Source organism: Lepus europaeus, chromosome 1, assembly GCF_033115175.1.
Source record: "Lepus europaeus isolate LE1 chromosome 1, mLepTim1.pri, whole genome shotgun sequence".
Classification (NCBI taxonomy): Eukaryota; Metazoa; Chordata; class Mammalia; order Lagomorpha; family Leporidae; genus Lepus; species Lepus europaeus.
In genome coordinates, this window is record NC_084827.1 from 176,032,497 (window position 1) to 176,046,673 (window position 14,177).

Sequence of the window (14,177 nt, forward strand, 5' to 3'; positions counted from 1 at the left end):
GGGCGGTTTGCGCTCCCATCTGTTCCTGTTTGGGATTTGGAGGCTTTCTGGACGCTGGGTTGCTTTTCTGAGCGTTAGGGTGGTAGAGTCTCTGTGTCTGCGCGCCGTGAGCCTTGTCCCTGGAGCCAGCGCTCCCTGGGGCAGGAGTTTTACCTGCCGGGTCTACCACGGCCCCCACCAGAGGCCTGCAGGGTAAGCCAGCCGGGCCCGGGGTGGTCTGGGGGCCCGGTCCTGCCGGTGTGGGGCGAAGGGCATTTAGCTTCCGCATTTGGACTCAGCGGGCAGGTGGACAGGGCCACTTCCTGCTGCACAGGACCAGGGCCCCAGCCTGGGGCGTCCCAGTTACCTGGCCTCGGCAGCGACTCGCTCAGGCTGAGGGAGGGAGACACCATGTCCCTGGCAGAGTCACTGGGAGACGAGATTCCCCAGTGTGGGGCTTGCAGAGGCCCTGCCTGTCCCTGCTGCACAGAGCTCCGCCCTCCTTTCTGGTGGCCACTAGCCAGGTGGCCTGTAAGTCACAGGGGGCCTCAGAGCAGGCAGCCAGAGGGACCACCAGAAAGGCCTGGGGCAGAGTGGGTCCAGGGTCCCTTGCCTCTGCTCCCTGGCAGGACCCCCGCTCCGTGCCCTCCCCGCCGTGACCAATCGGCCCCTCCCCACCCCCACCCTAGCTGAGCTGGACATTTCTAAACCAAGGGGAAACAAAAGGATGGAACAAAAGAATGCCAGACAGCGCAAAAGGGGTCACCGCCAGGATACGGCCCTCCCGTGACCACCCCCCGCCCTTCCTGGCTCGGCGCTCTGGCCTGCGCGGGTAATGGGCCGTGGCCGAGCCACCCGGGGACACTCCCTGTCCCCACTGGAAACACGCAGCCAGGCCGCAGTCCAGGTCCAGCCACTTCCTCCAGGGCCCCGAGGTGCATACGGGGACAGCCTGGCCAGGAGAAGGGCCGTCAGGCCTCCTCAACCCTGCCCGGTCTCTAGGCCACCTCGGGCCAGCGGCCCCACTGCTAACTGTCCCGAGGGCTCACGCCACACTCGCACTGGTGGGCCCAGTGACCCACACCGGGCTGCCGGCTTCCTGGGACCAAAGAGTGCGGCCAAGCAAACCGTGTCCTGGTCCAGGAGACCCGGGGAGGCCGTGCGCCTTGCTCTGTGATTGGGCAAAGGGGTCTGGGTGCTGGGGAGGGTGGGGATCTGGGCAGAACCACGGGTGGCTTCCCTGTGGGGCACCATCCTGGGGCCTGGGACCACCAGCTGCCGCCCTCACCAGCGGACCTTGTGAGTAGGAGCCGAGCGAGCAGGGACACTCAGCCGGCCTGGGCAGAGGCCTGCAGAGCCCGGGCAGGGCTGGTGGCGGCCGATGAGGTGTCGGCTTCCTCGTGGACAAGCCAATGACGCGTCAGCAGCTACAGCCCTGTGTTGGGCACACACTCTAGGCTAGGGGTGACATCAGGGCCCAGTAGGGACAGAGGCCAGAGAGTGTCCCCAGAGTCCCCGTGGCCCAGGCATCTTCCGTGTGACCCACTGAATAAAAGTAACCAGTGTGTAGATAGCAGTGTGTATGTGTGTGTGCGCGCGCATGTGCACAGGAGAAATGGAAATAAACTGCAATCCTTGGCGGCCCCCCAGGCTCCATCTGTTCTGGCAGGTAGTGCACGCGTCTCTGCCCCAGGGGTCAGGAACAAAGGACGAGCCCTGTGACTCCCAGGAGAGCAGACACGAGGCCGGCCCCCCCAGCAGGCGACCGGAAACCGGCCTTAATCTCGGTGGGGGGTGGGGGGGAGCTCGGCAGTGGCGCCAGGCCAGGCTGCCAGGGCTCTGTCGTGGAGTGCCTGGCCTGGCAGCCACATCTTCATGCACTAGAAACGTGCCAGCCCCTCTCTGCTCCCAAGACGAGGGCCGCCATCTTGGAGTGTCAACCCTGAGGCCCCCTCTGGCCCTCTGGCCTGGACTGTGGGTCGGCACCGTGTGGCATGGCCAGGGGGAGCAGAGGACCCCGGGATGTGCTCACCAGAGCAGAGACCTTGCAGAGGCACTGGGCGGGAGGAGCAGCAGTCACAGGTACCATCGAGCAGCCTCTCCCCTCCCCAGCATGGGCTCAGAGAAACCCACGGGGAGGGAGGGCGCTCCGAGTGCCCACCCCAGGGTCAGAACACATTGAGATCGCCACGGGAGGTCTGGCAGCTCCCAGGAAAGCAAACACCACCCAAGCCTGTGCACCACACCCCTGGGAGGGTCCACTCCCAAGTGCCTGTGAAATACCAGCAACCTCGTCTCAAATATTCCAGCCGTCTGCTGGCTTCACTGAGCTAGCTGAGGCCAGACATAGGTCTGCGGGGGAAGAAGTCAGATATATGAAGCGACCAAGCCGTTGTTAAGGGTCACCCGGCAACAGATACGCCCAGGCGACCCATGGGAGAAGCCACAGAGGAGCAGGGCCCAACTCCTGGGAAGTGGGGAGCCTGCAGGTGAACCTCACCCCCTCGTCCCCTGGAGGCTGAGCCCGGGTCCCCCCACAGCCGGTCCACTCGGCGACAGCGGCAGTTAGGACCGTGGTAGGGAACACATAGAAAGAGGGTTGAGATTCAGCTGGACACCAGGGTCCGTCAGAGACTGGGGAGGATCTGGCTTAAATCAAAAGAGCTAAATAAAAGTAATAATAGGAGCTGGCGCTGTGGCGTGGAAGGTTAAGCCTCCGCTTGCCTGCATTACCGACATCCCACATGGGCACCAGTTCATATCCCGGCTGCTCCTCTTCTGATCCAGCTCTCTGCTATGGCCTGGGAAAGCAGCAGAAGATGGCCCAAGTGCTTGGGCCCTGCACCCATGTGGGAAACCCGGAAGAAGCTCCTGGCTTCTGGCTTCAGCCTAGGTCAGCCCTGGCTTTTTCGGTCATTTGGGGAGTGAAACAGCAAATAGATCTCTCTCTCTCTCTCTCTCTCTCTCTTCTCTCTGTAACTCTGCCTTTCAAGTAAATAAATCTTTTTAAAAATAATAATAAAGTTAACGCAAAAAAATAATTAAGTCAAACCACCTGGGTTCCAATACTATTCAACCATGCTATGTCACCTCAGGCAAACTGTGTGAGCTCTCTGGGCCTCTGACCTGGAATATCTCCTGGGATGAAGAGGGGGCCGGCGCTGTAGTGTAGCTGGTAAAGCTGCCACCTGCAGTGCCAGCATCCCATCTGAGTGTCAGTTCAAGTCCCAGCTGCTCCTCTTCCTATACAGCTCTTTGCTATGGCCTGGGAAGCCAGTAGAGGATGGCCCAAGTGCTGGGCCCCGGTACCCGTGTGGGAGACCTGGAAGAAGCTCCTAGCTCCTGGCTTGCGATTGGCCCAGCTGGGCCATTGCGACCACCTCTCTCTCTCTCTCTCTCTCTCTCTCTCTCTCTCTCTCCTCTCTCTCTCTTTGCCTTTCAAATAAATAAATAAATATTTTTAAAAAAATATATCCATGATAGGACCGGCACTGTGGTGTTGTGGGTAAAGACACTGCCTGCAGTGCCCACATCCCATACAGGCATCGTTTTGAGTCCCGGTTGCTCCACTTCAGATCCAACTCCCTGCTAATGTGCCTGGGAAAGCAGAAGGTGACCCAAGTCCTTGGGCCCCTGCCACCCATGTGAGAAAGTAGTTCAGCTCCTGGCTCCCAGCTTCAGCCTGACCCCTCAGCCATTGCAGCCATCTGGGGAGTGAATCAGTCAACGGAGGATCTCTCTCTCTCCCCATCTCCCTCTCTCTTTCTGTAATTCTGTCTTCCAATAAATATAATAAAAGGTTTTTTTTTTTAAAAGAAAAAAGCTAAAAACTAAAAAAAAAATCCATGATAAAATAACTTTAAATTTCAGAGACAGACGGACAGCGGCAGCTCCCATCCTCCGGTTCACTCCCCAAACAGCCCACAACAGCTGGGGCTGAGCCAGGCCAAAGCTGGGAGCCAGAAACCTCAGGTCTTCCATGTAGGTAGCAGGGACCCGGCTCCTTGAACCAGCTCTGCTGTTCCCAGCGTCTACACAGCCCTCCAGTGGGGCACGGGCATCTCTCCACGCCAAGCTAGTGTTCTAAAAAAAAAAAAAAAAGAAAAGAAAAAAAGAACGAACAAGCTGATCCTGCCCTTGTGTTCCTCCCTGGCTCACCTACACATAATCCCAGTGCTGTTTCCAGCAACAAACAGCTGGCACACGGGCCACACTTGGCCAATTTGTTTTTTCTTCTTCACATATTGCATTCAAATATTACTTCCTTGCTTACTGAGTTCTGGGGTGTCCCCTTAATTCTGGGGGAATGCCTCCCCCCTCACCCTAATCCTGGCATCCTCCTTCCCCCTCCCAGCATCCTCCACGGGACAATCCTGTGGCTGGGTAGCTGGGCCCGGTTGCCTGACCCTCTTCATCTGCCCAGGTACTGTTTGTAGTGAGTCGTACAAAGGAGCGAGCCACTTAGCTTTTGCACGTAACCAGTCACATGGCTTAGAACCGTTGATTAGCTTCACAGCGTGGGTCAGCATTGGGGCTGGGCCCCCATGGCTGGCTGCTGGGCTTCGCTGGTGGTGCATCGGCAGTCACAGGGCAGGCCAAGGTCTCACGCACACCTGGCGGTGGTGTTGGCCTGGGTCTCTTTAGTGAGACCTCCGCCCTCCAGCAGGCTGGTGTGGGCTGTTCACGTGCAAGGTTCCCGGTGCAGGAAGAGAGCCCGAGTGCACGTGGAAAGACATGAACACAGGGGCGCCGAGCAAACCCAGGGTGTTGCTGCAATGCTGCCCACCTCCCTTCTCAGAGCGAAATCGTCCTGTGCTCCCCACGGTGGCCGACCAGCCCCGTTGTAACAGGTGGGCAGCTAGGTGCTGTGGGGCTGCCCTGCGTCGGCACGTGGGGGGTGCGCAGACACGTTCCTCCCATCGGCCCTCGGGTGCTGGCTGCCTCCCAGGGAGAATTCCTGGCCTTTGCAGATGGTCATGGTCCCGGCCAAACCTTCCCGAGAATGAAGGGATTGGGCAGGTCCCTGAGAGCTGACTGTGAACGTGGGAGAAACAGGCGTAGGGAGATCTACCCGGAGCCGGCTCTGCTCAGTGTCCAGGGAAGGCTGGGCGTGGGTGGCATCTCAGGGGCATAAGAGGCCAGGGACTGGTTCGAGTCCCGGCTGCTGCACTTCCAATCCAGTTCCCTGCTGATGGCCTAGGAAAGCAGTGGAAGATGGCCTGAGTCCTTGGGCCGCTGCACCCGTGTGGGAGACTTGGAAGAAGCTCCTGGCTTCTTCACAAGCCAGAAGAGGGGCTGGTGCTAGGAGGACCAGGTATGCAGGAAGGAAAGCAGGGCGCGGAAGGCGGGCACCACGGTCAGAGCCATGGCGGGGGCAGGGAGGGGGGTGGCGAGGACGGCTCCGGAGACCGCCCTGAGGGCAGCCTCGGTAGACGGTAAGCCAGAGGTCGGCTCCGCCCCGAGCTGGGCACTGACGGCATGGAGGTCAGAGGTCCTAGAGGAGGAAGTGGGCAAGCTGATGGTGTGAGCGCAGAGAGTGGAGGCTGGGCAGAGGCTGGGGAGCTGTGACCTTGAAGGGAGCCAGGAGAAAAGTGGTGGTGAGCTGGAACCAGCTCGTGCCAGCCCACAGCAGCTGATGGCTACATTTTCGGCAATTCTGTGAAGTGGTATTTTTAAAATTTTTTGTTATTTTTTGACAGATAGAGTTAGACAGTGAGAAAGAGAGACAGAAAGAAAGATCTTCCTTCCGTTGGCTCACCCCTCAAATGGCCACTACGGATTGCTGCACTGATCCGAAGCCAGGAACCAGGTGCTTCCTCCTGGTCTCCCATGTGGGTGCAGGGGCCAAGCACTTGGTCCATCCTCCACTGCCTTCCCAGGCCACAGCAGAGAGCTGGACTGGAAGAGGAGCAACCAAGACTAGAACCTGGCACCCATATGGGATGCCAGCGCCGCAGGCAGAAAATTAGCCAAGCGAGCCACGGCGCCGGTCCCCTGTGAAGTGGTTTTAAAACAGCCTCTGCGAACTTCAGTCATGGGGCCAGCACTGTGGCATAGCGGGTAAAGCCGCTGCCTGCAGTGCCGGCATCCCATATGGGTGCCGGTTCGAGTCCCGGCTGCTCCACTTCCTATCCAGTTCCCTGCTGATGGCCTAGGAAAGCAGTAGAAGATGGCCCAAGTCCTTGGGGCCCTGCACCTGTGTGGGAGACTTGCAAGAAGCTCCTGGCTCCTGGCTTCGGATCAGCCTAGCTCCAGCCGTTGAGGCCATCTGGGGAGTGAACCAGTGGATGGAAGACCAACCTCTCTGTCTCTTCCTCTTTCTGTCTATAATTCTGCCTCTCAAATAAATAAATAAATATTTTTTTAAAAAATAATAATTCAATAAATGCTATGAAAAATAAAGGTGACAAAAACACGGGGCTCCTCCCTTGCTAGTTACTGCGTTCGCTGCTGTGGTCCATGCCGGGGGCCTTTGCACCTGTTGTGTCTGGACGGTGGGAACACAGTTGAGTGACGTCCGCTAGCGTCTCTCCCAATGCTGTGTTCAGCGACACCGCTCTGGTTGCTTGCAACTCACCGTGGTGGGGGCACTGACTCCAAAGAAACAGGCAAACACTACAGACCAGAATGTTCCCCCTTCGCCGGGGGCCGGTTGTCACATATCCCCAGCACATCTCTGGCCAACGTGGGGCAAAACAGCGCAGCCTCAGAAACAGGTGGCCAGGGCCGGGGCCCCCGTGCTGGGGAGAGCTGGAAGGAGCGGGGCGGTGTGTGTCCCCCTAGGATGGCACAGCCAAGGGTGGCTTGTGCCTCGGCCGGGACCCCCTGCCTACGTCTCCTCACGGGGCCCAGTTGACTTCCGGGCCCTCCCCTTGCGGACTAGCCTGGGGCCTTTCTCCCTGGATTATGTGGTTGGTTGCTCTGGGTGTTCCCGTGACACCTTCCTGCTGGCCCACTGCCACGGCTCCTCCCCAGGGCGTGGGCCGCTGCCTGCTGCCTGTGGTAGTGATGAGTCACCACGTCCTGGGAGAGAAGAGGGGGTCGCGGGCTCCGTGGTGGGGCTCCTGGGCCTTGGTGTTCTGGTTCCTCGAAAGGACAGGGTCGACGGGAAGGCCCACGTGGGGCCACCCTTGGACCACACTCGAACAGCACCCAGACTAGGGCTGAACGCAGGCAGCAGCTTCTTCAAGGGACAAGCCAGGGTCCCAGGGGCTTACAGGTCCAGAGAGGCAGGGCTAGGGATTTGGGGTTTGTGAGCAAAGGGCTGGGAATAGAACCAGAGAAAGTGCCTGCTCCAAAGGCAAGAAGGGTGGAGGCCAAAGGGGCCACCAGTGCCACTCCCAGGCCTCTCCTGGGGGCAGCAGCGTGGTTAAGGGGCTGGCCTGGGGGCTGGGGGGAAGGTATTGACCCCAGGGCATGAGGATGGCCCAGCGGAGTCCTGCCCGGGGCTGTGGGGGACCCATCGAATGCATGCAGGAGGAGAGCCAGCCTCCGGGCACAGAGCCGTCTAGACCCAGTGGACTGGGCAGAGCAGGACAGAGGCTCAGAGAATGCCGGGCATAGGCCTGACCCAGGCACAGTTTCCGCAAAGGCTGGGGGGTGGTCCGCTGGAAAAGTGCAAAAAACCAGACAAAAGAGGGATCCTGATGTTCTGCAAAAAACACGCCAGGGTCTGGCTCTGGCTGAGTCCCAGCAGAGGGGCCGTGGCCCCTGCCTTCAGCCTGGCCTAGCCACGGTGGTTGGGGCCACCTGGGAGTGAACCAATGGATGGAAAATCTGTCTGTCTCTCCCTTTCTCTCTCTGAAACTCTTTCAAAATAAACAAATAGGGGGCCAGCGCTGTGGCATAGAGGATAAAGCCACAGCCTGCAGTGCCGGCATCCCATATGGCTGCCGGTTCCAGTCCTGGCTGCTCTACTTCTGATCCAGCTCTCTGCTATGGCCTGGGAAAGCAGTAGAAGATGGCCCAAGTCCTTGGGCCCCTGCACCCACATGGCAGACCCGGAAGAAGCTTCAGGCTTCGGATCGGTGCAGTTCTGGCTGTTGCAGCCAATTGGGGAGTGAACCAGCAGATGGAAGACCTCTCTCTCTCTCTCTGCCTCTGCTTCTCTGTAACTCTGTCTTTCAAATAAAGAAACAAAACAAGAAGAAAAGAAAGAAAGCATATCAAGGATTCTTTCCAACAAGTAAATAAATTTTTAAAAGAGAGAGAGGAAGGGAGGGAGGGAGGGAGGGAGGAAGAAATAGGGGTGCTGATGCTCTCGCCCCTCCCCATGAGCTGTAGGTGGGAGGTGGACGTGCGCATTTCCTGGGGAGTTTGGATGGGGGGGGGGGCAAGGCTGAGATGACAGCTGCTGGTGGCCACGTCTCCTCCGCGGGAAGAGGGCCCTGCCACTCAGGAACAGGCAGATTCCGGCTATCAGTGCCAGATGGGACTGGCTGCGGCCCCACCCTGTCCTGCTTATCGGAGCCTGTGCGCTCCTGCGGTTTTTTGTGGCTGTTGTTAATGATTGTTCAAGTTGGGTGTCACTGGCTGGTGACCAGAAAGTCTGTCAGTACAGGAATGACCTCGATGCTTGGGCCGGGGCGGGGCCAGGGGCGGGGCGGGGTCTCTGCAGCTCCCAACTTCCTCCCAAGCCCACCTTAAGCTGGTGCTCTCCCATTTCTCTCTGACACCCCCCTCCCCCCACACATGCGCTGTCTCCATCCCAGGAAGTGCAGGTGCACAGCGGGCTGGGACCCTCCCAGGGATCAGTCCCTGCGCCGAGTCTGCGCTGTCTCTTTAGCATCCGACACCTCTCACATCAAGTCCAGGCCCACTCCGTGCTCCCTTCTCAGGGGAACAACTTTCTGCCTTCCTTTTTATTTGAAAATATGGAGGGTTCCCTCTGTGTTTTATGTAAATGCAAGACCACAAAGGCACGAGAGGAGAAGCCACCGCATGGCCTGCTGCCTGCGGAATCCCACAGTGGGAGCGAAGCCGGCGACAATGAGCCGGAGGCTGCAGGCTCTTGGCTCTGCCGGTGGACGAGGCCCAGGGGTCCTGCTGCAAAGGTCACCCAGTCCGAGACACAAGCAGAGGGAGGCCGAACAAGTTCGTCTGAACGTCTCAAGGGGGTGGCTGCCGTCAGACAAAGCCTCGGAAACTCAGTCTGGCCCCAGGATGAAATGTCACCCTTTTCCTTCTTTGCACGGTGGTTTGGCTAATGAGCATGTTATTGACAAGAGTGACAAGTGGAGTCCCTGGCGCCCTCTCAGCTCCAGGCTTCATCCGCCTGAGCAGGAGCTGGGAAGTTAACAGGTGCCAGCATACGTGGGGGAGGGGCTGCAGGAAACAGGCCACCGCTGGGCTGAGACCAGGGCCAGCACAGCAGGAAGGTTCCAGAGCCAGATGAGCCAAGGTTCTGGCGAGAGGGACCCAGGCTCTGTCATCAACGTGGGAGGGGTGGCAGCAGGTAAGAGCGGCCACCGATCGCTGATGTTGGATGACCAAGGAAGAGAGAAAACCCCAGCGCAGGGTTGGCTGCTATGTCAGCAGCAGCCTCCTGTGACGGGAAGGAGCCGGGACTTTTGGGGACAGACCTCAGTGAGAAGTGGAGCCAGCGTCACAGGTCACAGGACCCAGCTGTCGCTCTGAGGTCTGAGGTTGCAACTGCCTGGCTTGAGGGAGCAGCTCAGTGTCTGACAGTCAAGGACCAATCCGGGTGAGGGCGAGGGTGAGGGTGAGGGCCAGGGCCAGGGCAGGGTGCCCTGGGCAGTGTTGTAAGATGGTCTGAGTGAGAGCTGGGGAGGAACCGCACAACCTCAGCTCCTCCGTCTGGCCCTGCCTGCATAAATTCTCCAAAGCAAGATGGTGGCACGAGGCTGGTGCTATGGCACAGCAGGTTAAGCCGCCACCTGCGATGCTACCATCCCATATGAGCACTGGTTCGAGTCCCGGCTGCTCCACTTCTAATCCAGCTCTCTGCTATGGCCTGGGAAAGCAGCCGAAGCTGGCCCAAGTGCTTGGGCCCCTGCTACCCACATGAGAGACCTGGAAGAGGCTCCTGGCTCCTGGCTTCGGATTGGCCCAGCTCTACCCATTGCGGCAATTTTGGGAGTGAACCAGCAGGAGAGAAGACCTCTCTCTCTGCCTCTCCCTCTCTCTGCCTGTAACTCTGCCTCTCAAATAAATAAATAAAGCTTAAAAAGAAGGAGAAGACTGTGTCGTGAGCCTAAAGCTAACCTTAGCCAGCGTGATTTCAGGAGCAAGAACAAATGCACTTATGACATTCAGTCTGGGGGCGGGGGATTGGCAGAGAGGCTGAGCGTCTCATGCGGGAGGCCTGCTCCCAGTCCTGCCTCTGCTCCCAGTTCCAGCTTCCCGGTGATGTGCACCCTGGGAGACAAAGCCCTTAGCTGAGTAGTTTCTCTCTTCCCTGAAGACAGACTATGGGAAGGGAGGCCGCATCGCCAGTGCGCACCCCTGCAGGCGTCCCCAGGGGCGGCTCACTCACCCCACGGACTGAGCCTCTTAAGTGCACCTGTTCTTCCTCCTGAAATCACGCTGGGTGAGGCTAGCGTCAGGCACATGCTGTTTAGGCTCAGGGCCGGGACTCAGGTATTGGAGCCAGCATCTGCTCCCCACAGGAAGTGCTCCGCTTGCGGTCTCCTGGGAGTTCCCTCGGTCAGGCTGGGCTGGGTGAGAGGCTCTGCCCTCCCATGGCAGGCTTGGCTCAAGGGGGCAGGGAGGGTTCAGGAGCAGGGCCCTGGATGTCCATTCCCCAGAGGCTGGCCCGCAAGCTTTGGTCCTTCCACGTCCCTTCCTGCCCTGCACCTGTCCACTTCACTCTGAGCTGCTGGCCACTCCCGTTTACCTCTCCCGGCAAGGAAACTGGCAGAGCGGCCGAGAGCCTCCCGGCTTACCTCTCACCACCTGCCACCTGGTGTTGCTCCCCTCCCATAGCTAGGGTGCGTGGCTGTCCCCCCAGCGACAAGGATGGCCTGGGGTGTTGCCTTGAAGAGTTTAACCAGGTCTCCCATGGGCCGCCTGAAGCGGGGCTTTTTTCTACCACTTTTCTTGACAGCCAGTCCCAGTTTCTGAGTCCCTGCCCTGCTCAGCGCCTGTGCAGAGGGAGGAAGACCAGGGACGGCTGCAGCCGGACAGAGGGCTCCGACCGGGTCAGGGAGCACCCCCCGGAGAGGGGCTCAGCGCCCAGGTAATGCAGAGCTGGCTCTGTTTCCGCTGTGTGCCGTAGCCCCTGCCGGCTCCGCCCCAGCCCCTCGGGAGCGCTTCCCCCTCTGTAGCACAGGCACGCTGGGGGTCTTCCCCAGGAGCCCCAAGGGGGCGGCAAGCAGGACAGGGCCCAGCATGCACACAACCGTGAAGTTACTGAAGAGTCCAGCGGGCAGGCCCGAGGGGCCCTGGGCGTCTGCATCTCTCCGGAGCCCAGATGCCGCCGGTGCTGCCCAGCCACACGTTGGATGCCAGGGCTTCCTGTCTCCTTTGAAGGCCTCTGCTCCTGAGCTCCAGGGTCACTCCCGGCCTTGGCAGCCCCTGGGCCTTGATTGTGCCTGCTTTGCAAACCAGACTCCCTGAGCAGCACTTTTGTCATAGTCTGGGTTTTTGAAAAATGGAGACAGCCAGCCAGCCAGATACCTATCTGCTGGCTCACTCCCTAAATGCCCACAACAACAAGGGCTGGACCAAGCCAAAGCCAGGAGCCTGGAATGTCATCTGCCTCTCCCACATGGATACCAGGGGCCCAGTACTGGGGCCACCATCTGCTACCCCCCAGGGGACGCAGCAGCAGGAAACTGGATCGGACGTAGAGGAGCTGGCACTCAAACCACACACTGCGATGTGGGACGTACTGTGAGGCCAAACACACACTCCCAGCTCTTCGTCCTTTTGAGCAGCTTTATTGAGGTAGAATTGACAACAATCACCTGCATGTGTTTGAGGTGCACAGTGTGATAATTCTGATCGATGTACACGCCCGTGGAGCGGTTGCCACGACCAGCATGGGCAATGTCACCCCCTCTGGTCTCTCTGAGCCCGCGTGCAGCCTCTTCCCCCTGCCTTGCTCCATCTCTGGGCGGTTCAAGTTCATCTGTCTCTCGTTGTGGGTGCCTTTGTACTTGCTAGAATCGTGAGCACATAACATGATCACGTGGTACCCACTCTTTCTCGTCAGTCCTCTTTCACGTAGGATAGCTATTGGAGACACGTCCCTCATGCCTTGATCCATTGTATAACTGAGACATGTGTCGATGGGTGATTTTGTTGTGCAAATATCGTAGCTTGTACTTCCACAAAGTAAGACAGCCCAGATTCCACGGGGCTCCAGCATCTCATGGTGCCCTCATCAGCTATGCGGTCCCTCATTGGCCAAAGCCTTGCTATACGGTGCACGGCTGCATTTAGCTACTGCAAATAAAGCTGCTCTGAGCACCCATGTGCAAGTGTCTGTGTGGGCTTCCCTTTGGTTCTCTTTGGCAAATACGTAGGAGCGGAATAACCAGAGTAGGTGGGAAAGGCATGTTTATTGTTTTAAAAAATATTTATTTATTATTTATTTGAAAGGCAGAGTTACAGAGAGAAAGGGAGAGAGGGAGACACACACACATGGGGTGGGGGCAGAGTCTTCCATCTTCTGGTTCATACCCTAAATGGCCTCAATGGCCGGAGCTTGGCCATTCCAAAGCCAGGAGCCAGGAGCTTCATCTGGATCTCCCACGCGGGTGCAGGGGCCCAAGCACTTGACTTATTCTTCTGTCCCTTGTCCAGGCGCAATAACAAGGAGCTGGATGGGAAATGGAGCAGCCGGGACTTGAACCTGTGCCCATGTGGGATGCCGGCACCACAGGCTGTGGTTTTGCCCATCCCGCCACAGTGCCAGCCCCGCCACGTATAACTTAGGGAGAAACCACCCGTGGGCTTTCCAGAGTTGCTACACCAGTCGCCATCCCCGCCAGCCATCACGCCTCGTCCTCATCGGTAGGTGACCTCCCGGGATCCACATTAGTGGGAAGCTGGAATCTCAAGCAGAGCGGGGTCTTGAACCCAGCACCCTGATATGAGATGCGCTGTGACAAGCATCTTTACCGCAGCACCATGCACCCCCCGCGCTCGCGTTTTCATCGGTGTGTCTTCTCGTTACACTGACAGCGTGCTGGTGACACAGGTGACGTCTCCGTGCTCCGCCAACGGTCTGTCCCCATCGAGGCTCCTCTTCATTCTTCCCCAAACACCTTTCCAAGGGCTCAAGCGCCCAATGTTGACGTTAATTTATCAGGTTTTTGCTTTTGTGAATCACGCCTTTGGTGTCGCATCTGAGACACAAGCATTCGTTCCCACCCCAGCACCAGCCTCTGCCCTTGCTGCTCAGCCCAGGCCTGTGAGGGCACAGCGGGGCAGGAGGAAGCCAAGGCGGGTGCAGGGGCTGTGGCCTTGGCCCTGGGGAGACCAGATCCCAGGAATGTAAGGGGCTGGGGACAGGAAGCTGCTGGGGCCTTAGGGTCTCAGGAGGAGGTGAGGGGTGCGGGGTGGGGTACAGCGGGGGGGTGTGTGTCGGGGCAGGGACGGGGCTCTGAGGCCCAGACGTTGGCAGCCATTGGTGGCTAACTTTTCCCTCCTTTCCTCGCCCTCCTGTCCCTGAACCCTCTTTTCTGCTCTCCTTGTTTCTCGTTCCTTGGCTGTGAGCCGCTGGGCGTCTCTCTGGGGGGCTGTTTGCTCATCCCCTCTCTCCTGGGGTCTTCCTGTTTCTTTTCCTTAGGGAGTCTCCAGCCTTTTCTGTCCTGCCAATGCCACTCTTTTTGCCACATCGTGACTCTCTGTTCAAATATTATTTATTTATTTTCACGTGTTTGAAGACAGAGACGATCAGAGAGAGATCTTCCATCTGCTGGTTCACGCTATTAAATGCCTACAGCAGCCAGGACCTGGCCAGGCCAAAGCCAGGAGCTTGGGGCTCTGTCACCTGCTGCCTCCCCAGGGTGTGCATGAGCGGGAAGCTGGATCGGAAGTGGAGTAACCAGGACAGGAACCAGGCACTCTGGGGTGCCATGTAGGGGTTCCAGTTTGCACCTCAACTGCTACACCAAACACTCACCCCAGTTTTCCATCTGTTAACTCTGCCAACCTTGACAAGCTTTGCTGAGCCGCAGCAGAATGTTCTCAGACAAATCACTTCTCCCAGGTTCCCAGGCATTGGTTCC